Source organism: Equus quagga, chromosome 16 (assembly GCF_021613505.1).
Source record: "Equus quagga isolate Etosha38 chromosome 16, UCLA_HA_Equagga_1.0, whole genome shotgun sequence".
Classification (NCBI taxonomy): Eukaryota; Metazoa; Chordata; class Mammalia; order Perissodactyla; family Equidae; genus Equus; species Equus quagga.
In genome coordinates this window covers 63,410,354-63,425,637 of record NC_060282.1, presented here as the reverse complement: position 1 = coordinate 63,425,637, position 15,284 = coordinate 63,410,354, and the positions used below count along the sequence as shown (strand labels likewise).

The 15,284-nt window shown below is 38.3% G+C and overlaps 1 long non-coding RNA gene across 2 annotated transcripts in view; it reads right to left on the bottom strand.

Annotated features, from left to right (window-relative positions):
* Positions 1-15,284, bottom strand: part of LOC124227984 (uncharacterized) — a 173,378-nt gene that overhangs the window by 75,199 nt on the left and 82,895 nt on the right. The window contains exon 5 of one of the 2 annotated variants that reach the window (XR_006885597.1): positions 1,450-1,514. The exons of the other annotated variant lie outside the window; for it this stretch is intronic. This is a non-coding gene — a long non-coding RNA (uncharacterized LOC124227984). The remainder of the gene's footprint in view (positions 1-1,449; positions 1,515-15,284) is intronic. 2 annotated transcript variants of the gene reach the window in all.

Here is a 15,284-nt window from a genome sequence, read left to right as displayed (position 1 = left end):
GGTGGGGCCAGTCCCTAGGGCGGGTTGCCTGCCCTGGCTGAACTGGATTAAATCTGTGCCCTAGTGGGCGTGGCAGACACCTGGGCTAACCGGCCAAAGGATGAACCTCAATGGAACCCACGGAGGTCCTTGTCAGCACACCCGGACTAGCTCAGAACAATGGCCCCCACCAATGTCTCAGTCTCTGGAGAGGTCCCTCCTCTCACCAAGATGCCTCCAGAGACCACCAGGTGAGTCTTGTTTCACCAAAGGACTGTCAGCCTTTTCTCTGGTGATTTTCCGTTGCTGCAGTGAGTGAGTTTGTGTGCGGGCCCTTTAAGACCCAGGTCTTTTCGGCTTCCAGCTGATAGCTTTTCTAGGGGTATCTTCGCTGCAGTTAATAGCCAGCAAAGCCAGAGAGTAAGACCACCATCTCAGTTGGGGTGAGTCTGAAGTATGCTTACAGCAGTATCGCCCCTGCTCTGGACCTCACTCCTCCAGGGAGGGCTGCATACCTTAGGGTGTCTCCCACCTGACCAGCTGAGAAGCTCCGCTGCTCCCAAAGGTGGCTTTTTTCCTCTCCAGAAGGAATTTCTGCCTCTTCTGCCTTCATCAGGACTGTCCCTTGTTGTGGGGATTCTTTTTATCCAGTTTTCAGTTTTCAATTCGGGGTAATTTTTCCAAAAATAGTTGTAACCTGGTTGCATTCATGAGAGGAGATGAGTTCAATGTCTGCTCACACTGCCACATTGACGAGATCTGTTTCAGACCTTATTAGAGTGACTCCAACCTTTTGCTATAAGGCTAGAAAATATGGATTAAAAAAAATGCAATTGGCAGCCCACCAAAAACAGTTATCTGAAATTAAGCAGAAGGTGCTACAACTGTTCCTGCCTTTGGCCTTCCAGACTTGGAAATAGAAAGTGTGATCCAGTCAGGAGAGTGAGTGGCTATACATCTGCTGAGTGGACGCCACTTTGCCAGTCAGCCTGAAAACTGCCCCTTCCCCTGTGATCATCAATACTTCTTTTTCTATAAGTAGATTTATAACTAGAAGCCAACTTCTATAAAACAAGCATACAAGAAGCAGAAATTACGCATTATAGGTAATCTCTTTCTAACCCAAGGAAATTTATTCCTCACAAACAGGTGGTAAAAGAGAAAGAAAATCCCAGGTAGTGGTACATACTGGGGTTTGAGTCTTTTGTGTGCTGGGGGACCAAAACTCGCCATAACTCCTCCCCCTGGCTCAGCACAGAGAAAGTGGGTAATAAACCCCAGCTCCCAGCTTCTCTTTGAGGAGGGAAAGAGTTACGCTACATGTGCAATGCCCCAACTTTTCAAGGGGGTGCTCAAAGGACTGACATCTGTCTTGCCCATCTTGTTGCACTAACCAGACTTGGCATACTCTAGCTGCATGAGGGAGCTTTGTGGTTTGATGGTTGTTTGACCTAGCACTCAACTACTTACCACAGTCTCTCGCTCTGGGTTAGTGCAGAGAAAACAGGTGAAAAATCTCAGATCTTAGCTTCTTCCTAGGGAGGGAAAGAGTTAGAAAAGTGTCTAAAGATCCAACTTTTCTGGAGGCAGCCTGAGGAACTGACTTGAGTCTCACTTGTTTTAGAGTACTGACAGGACCCAGTATACTCTAAATACCTGGGAGCCACTAAGAAAAAGAAAGCAGGTTGGACTATCACAAAAATTTAAGAGGCTTCCAGAATCTTTGGCCAGGCTGATTGGTGAGAATATTCTCTCGTATGAGGCCAGTCCATGAAGGTTTGGAGAGGTAGCTCTTTTGTCTAATGCACAGACACCAACACAGAAAGTCAAGGAAAATGAAGAAACAGTGAAATATGTTTCAAATAAAGGAATAAGATAAATCTCTAGAAACTAACCTTAATGAACTGAAGACATGTTTGACAGAGAATTCAAAATAACCATCATAAAGATGCTCACTAAGGCCAAGAGAACACTGAGTGAACAAAGTGAGAATTTTAACAAAATGAAAATAAAACAAAGTACCAAGCAGAAATCATGACACAAAAAACACAATAATTGCACTGAAAAACTCACTAGAAGAGTACAACAACAGACTAGATCAAGCAGAAGAAAGGATCATCAGCAAACTCAAAGACAGGGTCATAGACAATTATTCAGTCAGATGAGCAAAAGGAAACAAAAGTGAAGAAAGGGATTTACAGGACCATCAAGAAGACCGATGTACACATTATGGGAGAAGAGAGAGAGAAAAGACCAGAAAGCTTAATCAAAGAAATAACGGGTGAAAAATTCCCAAAGTTGGGAAGGAAAATGAAGATCCAGATCCAAGAAACCCAAAGAATCCCAAATAATTTAAGGAATCCACACTAAGACACATTATAATCAAATTGTCAAAAGTCAAAGACAAAGTGTTTGAAAGCAGCAAGAGAAAAGCAACTTGTCACATAAAAGGAAATCTATGTAACATAATCAGTAGATTTTTCAGCAGAAACATAGCAGCCCAGAAGGGAGTGGAATGATATATTCAAAATGCTAAGAGAAAAAACTGTTAACCAAGAATACTATACCTGGCAAAACTGTCCTTCAAAACCTAAAGAGAGATAAAGACTTTCCCAGTCAAACAAAAGCTGGGGAAGTCCATCATCACTAGACCTGCCTTACAAGAAATGTTAAAGGGAGTTCTTCAGCTTGAAACAAAAGATGTTAAATAGCAACACAATAGTATTAGAAAGTATAAAACTCATTAGTAAAGTTAAATATATAGACAAATACAGAATATTGTATTGCTGTAACAGTGCTGGGTATATCACTTTTAATTTTAGTATAAGAGTTATAAAAAGTATTAAAAATAACTATAACAAAATATGTTAATGGATACAAACTATAAGTAGATGTAAAATGTGACGTAAATAATATAAAGTATAGGGAGTGAGGAAGTAAAAGTGTGTATTTTTGGTATGTGATTGAAGTTAGTTTTTTATCAGTTTAAAATAAACTTATAATTATAAGATATTTTATGTAAACCTCATGGTAACCACAAAGAAAATACCTATAGAAGTTACACAAAAGAAAAAGAGAAAGCAATCAAAGTATATCAATACCAAAAAAATAAATAAATAAACACAAAGAAGATAGCAAAAGAGGAAAAGAGGGACAAAATAACTACAAAGAGAAAACAACAAAATGGCAATAGCAAACCTTTCCGTATAAATAATTACTTTAAATGTAAATGAATTATATTCCCCAATCAAAAGACATAGAGAGGCTGAATAAATAAAAAACAAGATCAAACTATATGCTGTCTACAAGAGACTCACTTTAGTTTTAAGGAAATACATAGGCTGAAAATAAAGGGATGAAAAAAGATATTCTGGGCAAATGGTAACCAGAAGAGAGTAGACATGAATATACTATATCAGACAAATGGACTTTAAATTAAAAACCTGTCACAAGATATCACAAGAGACAAAGAAGGACATTGTATAAGAATAAAAAGATCAATCCACCAGGATTATGCAAGGCGAATAAGTTCTACAGATCTGCTATACAACATTATGTCTACAGATAACAATTCTGTATTGTACACTTAAAAATCTGTTGAGGGAAGATCTCATGTTAAGTGTTCTTACCACAATAAAAAAAAAGGCAAAATCTGAAAAATATCTGTACCTGAGCTAATAGTACTATGCCAATGTCCATTTCCTGGGTTTGCCAATGCACTATGGTTATGTAACACACACAGCATTACCATTGAGGGGAGCTGGAAGGAAAGTGACACAAAAGCTCTGTCTGTTTTTGCAACTTCTTGTGAATCTTTAGCTATTCCAAAATAAAGGTACAATTTTTTTAAAAAGACGAAGAAGCAAGAGAGAAAGGACACGCCACAGTGGCAGAAATGCATGAGAAATTCTAAGTCAAGCGACAGGAACTCATACTGAATGACTCTCTGGGCATCAGGTCCTCACAGAATGTGATTAATCCCCAGATTTAACTGCCAGTTTACAGGAAAATTAGCCACCCAGGAACATGATAAACAGGACAGGGATGCCATGAGGAAACTTGACTATGAGAAACTACAGGAAAACTACCTGGTTTCTTTGATAAATGAACTGCAAGAATGGGGCGGGGGTGGGACTGAACAACAGTAATAAATTAAAAGATACTTAAGAGAATATCAACCAATTACAATCTATATTCTTACTTGGAGTTCCACTTTACTTAACAAATAAACTGTTAAATAAAATGGATCTTGTCCTCACGGTTGGGAGCTGCAGTTCTAATACCCACGGAAGAGGCAGTCATAAGCCTGTGTGAGTCAGTGACAAGGAGCTGAGCTTCCTGCATAGTCAGGAACCACAAAACCCTCTCGTCAGCAAATCAAGGACAGGAAATGCCACTCTAAACTTGGGGAATAATGAGGGATCTGGATAATTTGGGGGGTAGGGTGTAGATGTGTTAAAAGTAAAGTAGATCAAAACTACTCTGAAAGAATATGAGAAGGTGAGTGTGAGATAATTATTTAAAAGGAGAATAGAAATATTGATCAACTTTAGACTGTCCTTGGTATGCATATTAAAATTTAAAGGCAACTACTGAGAGAATGAAAGATTAATGAGTAACTTCCAAAGAGGAGGAAGCTTTCTAGTAGAGGAAAGTAAATAGAATACAGAAAATTCCAAAAGTCTACTAAAAGGCAGGAAAAAAGGAAGCAGAGAAAAACCATGGTTAACAGAAAACTTAAAAAAAAAAGATACAAGTAAATACTTAAAAGGACAGCCTCGGATAGGAATATAAGAAAGAAACCAAAGGCCCCTGTAAATTTTTACAGTATGCATAAAACATAAGTAAGTATGTGGAATATTTGAAAGAAAAGGGATATAATAAGATATATCAGGCAAATACTGAACAAAAGGAAACTGATTGGTTGATAATATCAGAACTAAGAATTTAACGTGCTATGATAAAAGAAATATTTCACCAAGAAAATAACAATCATAACCTGCATTCATTGCAACCTTGCCTCCTATACAAAGCGAAAATAGTCAAAATAAGGAGAAATCAGTAAATCTACAATCATAGTGGTAAATTTTAATGTATGTCCAGAGCGAAATCAGTAAGGGTGTAGATTTGAACAGCCGAATTAACAAATTTAATCCAATGAATTATTCTAAAGACACTGCTGCATTCCCCAAATAAAGATAACACTTTTTTTTCAAGCAGAGTTGGAATAAACACAAAAATTGACCCTGTTTTAGGCCCCAAAACGATGTCACAAAATTCTAAAAAACCAAAAATCAATAATGAAAATATATTCCCTCAAATCCATATATTTGGAAACTAAAGCAAGTCAAAATAATTCAGAGTTAAGAGAAAAAATATCATAAAGGAAATTTCAAAACGTTCAGATTCTATTAATTGGTCACAAAGGAAGATGAAACTATGTCATTGTTCACGGTTATTTTAAAAACCCACTGCTTTCCTGAGTTTTAGCTTATTCTGCACCTCAGTGTTTCTTCGCAAGGCCTGACGCTCCGTCCAGGCTGTTCTGTGCTCCAGCTCTCTGAGCCCAGAGGAACATCTGGAAATTGTTCCCTTTACAGCTCTTGTCATCATTTGTCCGATCCCACAGAGGTTCACCCTGTGTGTGCCCAGGTTAGTGTTCAACAGCCAAATCCAGGTTCCTACAAATCTCTGGAGCTCCTTCTCTGTGGCCCCCCACCCTGTCTCCTCTGATCGTCTATTCCAAAGATACCAGCTGCCTGAGCCTTGCCTGACTCCAGCCTCTGTTGCCCTGACTCCAGCCTCTGTTGCCCTGACTCAGCCAGTTCATTGTGGGATCTCTGCCTGCACACTGGTCAGGAAAGTGCCTCTAGGCAGAGAGCCAAGCCAGCCATTCTCAGGAATTGCAGTCTTGCACTGCTGTTGTGTAATGTCTGAAAACAGCTCCATATATCTTTGTCCAGCTTTTAGTTATGTACAGCAGGAAGACAAGTCCAGTACGAGTTACTCCCTCATAGCTGGAAGTAGCAGTGTGACCCATATAATTTTGGCATTTTCCCCCGTTCACCATTCAGATGTGAAAGGCCCCTCATGTGAGCCTTTCCTTCTTCCTTCTTCTTCTGTTTTTGTTTTTGGTGAGGAAGACCGGCCCTGAGCTAACATCTGTGCCAATCTTCCTCCACTCTGTATGTGGGACACCGCCACAGCATGGCTTGATGAGCAGTGTGTAGGTCCGTGCCCAGGATCCAAAACAGCAAACCCGAGGAGGCCAAAGTGGAGCACATGAACTTAACCACTATGCCACTGGGCTGGCTCCCCTTTTGCCTTTTTTCTTGTTTTTTCTCTTCATAGTTTCAAGACCATTTGAAATTTGATTTCTAATTAAACTCTAACTAAACCACAAGTCCAAGGTGATAGAAATATTTATTCAGCAAACTGAAAGTAGAAGGAGACAATGCCATTTACCTTATTTAAACTGAGTACAGAGTGTTAATGTCCACACAACTCCAAGGACCTACTTCCATCACCACCAACAAAGCAAACAGAAATTCTGGGAGGGCCATGGCAATAGTAAGGCAGTCCCAAAACTCTTGCACCCTACATTCCTATTATATGATTTCCTCCCCAAGTACAAGTAGTAGCAAGTGATAATCTTCACCTGCAAGTGATCACGTTCTCTGGGAGATCTTTACTTTTAGTTTTCATCTAGATAGCAACAAAAAAGACTTACATGATCACAGAAGTAATTGAACTAAGTTGAACTGTAATTTTCATAGTTAAGTTTCTATAGTACCATGGTGCTTTTGTTATTACTGTTCAACTCTCCCATCTGGGACGGGTATAATTTGGCTTCCTCACGCTGAAACAGGGATCTATTGATGGCATAGAGAGGGGCTGTACACCCTTGTCATTGGCCCCGTGGTGCTATGCTACTGTTCCTGAGTGCTCACAGAAATGCAGATTTCCCAGTGGGTGCTGTATAACTCCTCTCGCTCACCTACCTTAACCAGCTCTGCTTATTCCCATTGCCCCTGAAGGGTCAAATGCTTCAAGATTAGGAAAACCCCCTGGAAGCTCCCTTCCTTCACCTCTGATTTCCATTGAATAAAAAGTGCCAATGTAGTGGGATTTTTCCTTTGCTTCTGACTAACACATTATGCAGAAGGCCTGTTAGCAAATGTGCTAATGGCTTCCATTCCAGGTAGGTCAGAACTTACCTTTGGATTTACTACATGGCCAATTGTGATATGGTGATTTATAGCAAATACATGTTTGGTCATTCAGATGACCAAAATGTATTTCTCATATCTATTTGGTCTTTGTCCACAGTTCCTGACTCAAGGTTCCCCAAACCCCTGGAATTTCCTAAGTGCTGACAGTGACAAAGGTGTCTCGTTACATTAACCAGGTGAATTTTAGACCCCACCTAAGGGTGGGGGCTGGTTGCTAGGAGAACCAACCACGTGATTAAAGAGTTGGAACTTTCAGTCTCACCCCTCTACCTCCAGGGAGGGGAGAGGGCCTGGAGGTTGAATCCATCTCCAATGGCCTATGATTTAATCAATCGTGACTATCTAATGAAGCCTCCATAAAAAACCCAAGAGGAGGGGCCGACCAAGTGGTGTGGTGTTTAAGTTTGGCAGCTCCACTTCAGCGGCCCAGGTTCGGTTCCTAGATGTGGACTTAGACCACTCATCAGTGACCATGCTGTGAAAGCAACCCACACACAAAATAGAGGAAGACTGACACAGATGTTAACTCAGGGACAATCTTCCTCAAGCAAAAAGGGGAAGATTGGGAACAGATGTTAGCTCAGGGCAAATCGTCCTTACCAAAACAACCCCAAGAGGACAGGATTTGAGATCTCTGGGTTGATGAACATGTAGAGATCTCAGGGAGAGTGGCTCACCTTAAGAGAGCATGGAAGCTTTCCCCAAACCTCTCCCTATGCATCTCTTCCATCTGGCTGTTCTTGAGCTATATCATTTTATGACAAATGGGTACTCTAGTAAGTAAAATGTTTCTTTGAATTCTGTGAGCCGCTCTAGCAAATTAATCAAACCCAAGAAGGAGGTCATGGGAATCTCTGATTTATAGCCAGTTGGCCAGAAGTACAGGTAACAACATGGGCTTGCGACTGGCATCTGAAGTTGGAAGGGAGGGGTAGTCTTGTAGGACTGAAACCTGTGGAATCTGATGCTCTCTCTTGGTAGATGGTGTCAGAATTGAGTTAAATTGTAGGACACCCAGCTGGTGTCTGGAGCATTTCTTGTTGGAGGTGTAAGGAAACCTCTCCGCAACGTTGAAATTGAGTCCAAGGACACTAACACCAATGTTTCAGTTAGATAAGAAAATGGCATGTGCCCATGAAGGAGTGAGTGTCCTTAGTCCTTTGGCTGAATTCTAAACCTAACATTCTCATCCCTCAGCTTCACGAAAACCACTTAAAGTAGGCCACAAGCAGAACCATGACTGTTCCAATGAAAGAGTAAACAGGGACAGAGGGAAGCCAAACGCTTGAGATATTTTTGGGTAAGTTCATGATAGCTTATGTCACACATTAAGCCTCGACTTGATAATAGCAAACCCATTTTGTTTCGCTTGTGTGTATTGTCTTTCATTTTATTTTAGTTGGGTAGGCAGCATTTTGGAGGTTTTCGATTGAAGATCATGGAAACATTAACAATTGCTATTTGTTGAATTTCCTTAAATGATCCAAAACCACTTTTTTGCATTTGACTAAAAGATTAAAATTAAACATACTATCCTCTATGCTCTGTTATTTTCAATTTTTATGGCAGATCAAAATATTATGTAGCCTACGTTTTTTCAGTCTTCGTGGCAGAATGTGGAAGAAAAGTTTATGCAGAGAGAGCATTTTAAAGTATAATAGCTACCAACATAAAAAAGACAACAATTTACTTATTTACTTATGAAAATGGCAAGTAGAATCTTCTAAATTGTACAGTTTTTTCTTATGAGATTCCCAAAGAAACTCCACGATAACATTTGAAAATGTGCCCATAGGAAGAAAGTTTATGAAACATGTTTAAATATTTATGGAATGTTAAAAATGAGGCATTAATTGGCAAACAACTTAATTAAAATGCTTTCTCAAGTAATTAGCAACAAATACTTCCCTATCTGTTTTGCATGCCATTTGTCTTGTTGTGTTTGTTAAAACCGCTTGTCAGTCAAACTTTGCTTCAGGTAATTTTTTTGCTCTGTGGGGAAAATCTTCAAAAATTACATCTGAATTTAAAATATTTTGATTATCATTTTTATCTAACAAAATCTCTTTTTCACTTCATCTTCTATATGTCCCAGTAAACCACCATCCTGGGAATTTAGGGCCTGAAGATGAAATTCCGTATCAAGGCATTACTGAGTTTCCAAAAACACTCTCCAGAGAACAAACTGAATCAATCTAGAATCAACAAACAGTGCAGTTAATTAATGAGAACACCATAAGGGAGCTTTTTTAAACAATGTTGACGGCTGCTGCCTCAGGACCAATAGCACCAGAAGTTATTGCTGGTTTGAAAGAAGTGACTCTTAGGGTTCCCCCAAGGCACCTTTTGCTTACATTAGCTATTTACCACAACTTTTCCTTTTATTTGCACCCTAGGGGGAGTACACTTATTTCCTAAATTACTTTTTAAGTGCTGCTTATTCCTGCCAGTAGCCTGAGGTACAGAGCGAAGGTACCACAGAGTAAAACAAACAGAAACCAAGTTGGAAAGAGCACTGAACAAGTCTGCAGAAAAATTCTGATACTGTAGGGTTGTTTTCCAAACCACAAGTCCTGAGGGGGACATAAAGTGTGGGCGCTTCTTCCTCAGGCCCGGTGTAAAGGGGCGAGGGGTGAGGCTGGGGAGCGGCTTCAGAAGCAGGAGGTGGTGTTGGGTGTGAATGGTTAAGAAGATGTAAATACTTATTCTGGGCAAAAAGCCTTATTACAACTAAGGTAGCTAAAAGATACTTAAACTTTATAATAAAGTCTGGCTACATCTTGGTGTTTAAAGGCTTTGACCCACAAAAACTTTGGGTCCTTAGCATGTATGTTCCTCAAAGTCAGGCACCTGACTTTCATTCACTGACCATCCTCAGCTCCTTAAACAGTGGCTGGCACATAACCAGCACTCAAAAAATAGTTGTGGAATGAATGATTAAACGATTAATGATTGAAGTGAAGGAAGCTGGTACAAGAAAACCTTAACTCGACCAGTAATTCCTCCAGCAACCAAGAGGCATCTAAAGAAATCCTTAGTTTTTAGAATTAGCCATCAATATTTAAAGCATGATATAAGAAATAAGACCTATAGACTTTGGTCATTCAATAAGAGTTGATGTAAAACCTACTAGATGTCATGCACTGTGCTAGACTTGCAGATCAGCAGTGATTAAAAGACAGATTTGGTTCATGCCCTGAGTTTGTAGTCTGGTGGGGAAATCAGAAATTAATCTAATAATTACACCAGTAGATAATTTTAAAAATGTGATAAGTGCCTCGAAAACCATGCTGGGTTCTAGGAAAGCATATAAAAGGATTCAGAAGATGGGAGTGGTCATTTAAGGCCATTTTCTTATAAGATGAAAATATTTTAAATCCAGAAAGGATAATTTAAGAAAGATATGAGGTTTAGAGGTTCACAAAACTAGAATATTCATCTCTGCATCTTTTCTTGTGAGTAACAATCTTATCCAAACCTCTGAAATACAGTTATTCAAGATGTCAGCTGCTTCAAACTATGCTATGCAGTTCCAAAACTACAAAACTTGTACACCCACATAAGACTATTTTAGTAGAATAAGTAGGCATTAAATGCAGTAAGTCTTAATTCCTTTTCCTATAATTAGTATTTTTAAATATCTTAGCAAAAAGAGAAGATTCATCCTTTAATTAATGAATAACAAAATATAGTTTTTAAACATTTTTGATTTAAAAAGTTTAGGTTTTACATTAAACACAATAATATAATAGAAAAAATAGTTGTCTATTGACTGCTTTCTCTGCTCCAAGAACAATGCTAGATTCTTTTACCCATTTTTAATATTCAATTAAATTTTAGTAGTTTTATTAGACAAAAAAATTTGGGTTTGCTTTCCAGACAAGATCCCTATTTCCATGCTGTTCATTTTACTTTATGTTTACATAAGAATGGATAAGATAAAATATTACAAATCATGCTGGTGAATATTTTGTAAAGTTTAAAAAAATTGGATACAGACACATAGACAATGCCTCAACCCTTGGTTATATTTATCATTTTGTGCCTAATGCATAAAAAGTGCTGGGCAAATAAAGGTGAAGAAGGTCGTTGAAAAAGGTGAATGAATAAGTCAGATATTTGGAGATGCCTTGATATTTTTGGGAGTATGTGTACATGTGTGCTAGAGAGAGATAGACTATGAGTATCCTAATGCTTGTGCTTAATTCTTCTGAGTTCCCTTATTATGCAGATTACTTGCCGCCTAATAAAATTGGATTTCATCACTGATAAAAGCTACCAGAGCTGGTTATGAACTATACAGATCTTCCTCAACTTAGAAGGGGGTTATGATCAAATAAACCCATTGTAAGTTGAAAATACCATTAAGCCGGAAATGCATTTTATACACCTAACCTACAGAACATCATAGCTTAGCCTAGCCTAGCTTAAATGTACTTAGAACACATACATTAGCCTACAGTTGGGCAAAATCACCTCACACAAAGACTATTTTATGATAAAGTGTTGAATATCTAACGTAATTTATTGAATACTGCACTGAAAGTATAAAACAGAATGGTTGCATGGGTATAGAATGGTTCTAAGAACAGGTTGTTTACCCTCATGATTGCATGGCTGACAGGGAACTGTGGCTCACTGCCGCTGACAACATCATGAGAGCATTATTCCATATATCGCTAGCCCAAGAAAAGATCAAAATTCAAAATTCGAAGTATGATTTCTACAGAATGCATATTGCTTTCACAGAGTCATAAAATCGAAAAATTGTAAATCGAACCATCACAACTCAGGGACAGCTGTATTTTAAAAATTGATGGTGCCATGAGAGTTGGACAAAACAAAAACAAGTGCAGCTTGGATTTTTAGGCATACTCCATTGTGGACACACTCAAATGTTAGAGAGCCTATATGATAGGATATCAAACTTCTAGCAGTATAGTGGTGGGGGGAGAAGGCAAGACTACATAAATTGCTCTATTTCACTCCACCTATTACACTTCTATTCAGAAATACTCAAGTGCTTATATCTTGATGAATGTGGTAGTGCTCTTCACCTTGGTATTCTCACATCCTCCTGATCTCTTCCACAAGTTTGGGAATTCCAGATGGTAAGGAAAGTTACCTAAACTAATGGGATATTAAGGTCACACTTGAATCAAAGGGGGAAAAAAAGCAGTAAGAGCTAGAAAGTCATAGATCTCACCTACTAAAACAAGTGCTTTTAGAAATAAAAATTTACCTACTTAGCCTCCAGGGAATCTAATGTGTACCAGTCAATGGTCAAAAAACTGAAGACCATAGAAAGACAAGAAATTTGTCACAGAAAAAAGAGACCAGGAGAAGAAACATGAAAATCAAGGCATTTGAAATATAATTTTTAAGGTGACAACATTTAGGAAAAACATTAAATGAAGTATTGGCTGAAACGAGTATTAATAGATCAAAGATGGTAAAATTGCATAAAATGTGGACTGTAGAAGAATAGAAAGGATATCAAACGTATTAAGAAAAATAAAGGAGGAAAGGATTTGGAAATTAGTTTGGGACTCTCTCTTTCCATTTATATAAACCAATGATTCTCTGGTGAAGGGGAAGATTAATGTCATGCTAGGAAGCAATAAAAATGGACAGAAAGCAAGTTCGCTTCAACAACAATAAAAAGTCGTATTTCTGTGAAATTAGTAATGACTAAATACCGTCTTCTTCTCCAGTAACAAACCACAAATCAAGAAGCCAAATTAAGCAGTAGCAGACTTTCAAGGGAACCAACAAGTAGCATTCAGCCATAGTATATCTTGGCACATAATATTCATTCTAACAATAATAAAGCAATGTCAGACACCAGAGGTAATCCATTAGAAGAAAAAAATAGAGGTATTAAATGCAATAATCATAATCTATGAAAAGCAGATAATTTTTGACAGTCTGTGTAAATATTAGCGGATAACTAAGTACCCTTAATCTTAAAATAGAAGTTGCCTAGCACGTTTCACATTGCAAAGAGAATACCCAATGTAACTGCAATTCTGAAAAGTCAATCCAGTTTCTATATCACTCTGCAGGTTCATTCTTGATTATTAATACCACATTTCAGAGCCTAGGGCTCTGGGACCAGTCTGGGTTATTCTCATGTAATGGGCTGGGTTATATCTGATCTAAACCCATAAGATTCCCTTTAGCTTCACAGAAAGATGTGAGTGATATGGATTTGGACCAAATTAGATTCCCAGATAGTTTCTTTGTTTGTGGGTAACTTGCTCATTTCTAGAATTCTATTGTTGGGGCTTGGCCAGAATGTAGCCAAACTCCATGGTGGCAAGGACATCTGGGCATTTACCTCAATGTGTTCAACACATTGTCAGATCGAGAGATATATATGCATCACAGAATGGAAAGTTTTGGTTTCACAGAGCATTGGAAATACCTCCTAAGAAGAGAAGTGTCTGTTTGGATTAGATGGTTTCCAGTTAAACAGATGGGGTACCAGCCTCCTGGGTTTAAAACTGGCAGAACCTTTTAGGGCATTCAATAAAAGAATCAACAGTGTTTAAAGAGGAAGCAGAAACACTAGGGTCAAAAAGATGACATATTTTTGCATGCCAAATAATAAAGTTAACATATCTACAAGTTAAATGTGCCAATAAATTTGATTTTTTGACAAAGTAAAATTATATAAATTAAGGGAAATTTTGACTTTTTTTAGACTTCAACATTTTTGTCTTACAGTTACCCAATTCAGCATAAAAAAATTCAATTTTATAGAAAACTTTTAGTTTCCTGTGGTTTACAGTTAGAATTATCCGTGGCAAATGTTGGTCTCTTCCTTCTACCATTCAAGCAAGTCTCAAGCTATAAGTAAGGCTCAACAAAGACTCAGTTCAATTAATTTAATCATCACATATTGGCTTCTTAATGTGCTCCAAGTACTATGCTAGTTTCAAAAGGGAATGGCACCAGTCTCTGCCTTCAAGGATTTACTATCCAAGACATTAGTTCTGCACATTTTTTCCTGTTTCAACATTCATCATACGGATGAGATATTCCAGAAATGAATTCTAACCTAGAGGTATGACCTTCTTAAGAGTCTGAGAGACTATGCACCCTCATATCCTCCAGCCTCTTATTTGAATATCATTGATCTAGTAGAAGGAAACCAATCTAGAATCCAGTAGCTATAACAAAGCCTTTCACATTCTATTTAGAAATCGGAATCAAATATAGTTGAGGGAAGACGATGAGTTCAGTTTTACGTGTTTTCTCTTAGACTCTTTTGGTACATCCACATAGATTATCCAGCATACAACATATCTGGAGTTCAGGAGATAAATTTACATTAGAGATACAAATTGCAGGATGATCCACACATGGGTAGATGCTGAGTCTATAAATGCAGATAAACTCGTGTGTGCAAAGGGCATACAGAGGAAACAAAAATGGCAAAGGAGGGGGTTGGTCCCGTGGCCGAGTGGTTAAGTTCGCGAGCTCCGCTGCAGGCAGCCCAGTGTTTCGTTGGTTCGAATCCTGGGCGTGGACATGACACTGCTCATCAAGCCACACTGAGGCAGTGTCCCACATGCCACAACTGGAAGGACCCACAGCGAAGAATGTACAACTATGTACTGGGGGGCTTTGGGGAGAAAAAGGAAAAAAATAAAAACCTTTATTAAAAAGAAATGGCAAAGGAGTCCAAGAAGTAAATATGTTGTAAAAGTCAAAGGATAAAAGTATTTCCACAAGAGAGTTAAAAGGTTTTAAATGCAGAAGAGATCAAATAATACGAAACTTGACAAAAATGGATTGAATGTGGAAATTTAGGTACAATTGGTGATTTTGCCTGAGCAGAATTCCATAGTTAGGTGAGGAAGGAGCCTAGATTTTAGAGAGAAGTATAGAAAAAAGGTGAACATGAGGAACCAGTGGATTTAAAGACAATCTTATGTGTAACCTAAGTATTAAAAGACAGAAAAAAGTATAAATTGGGGAATAGAAGAGTGTTTAAGATAAGCAAGGAATTGGGGAGAGGAGTTATTTGTTCATTTGCTTGCTACTGTTATTAAAATTAACTTTAGC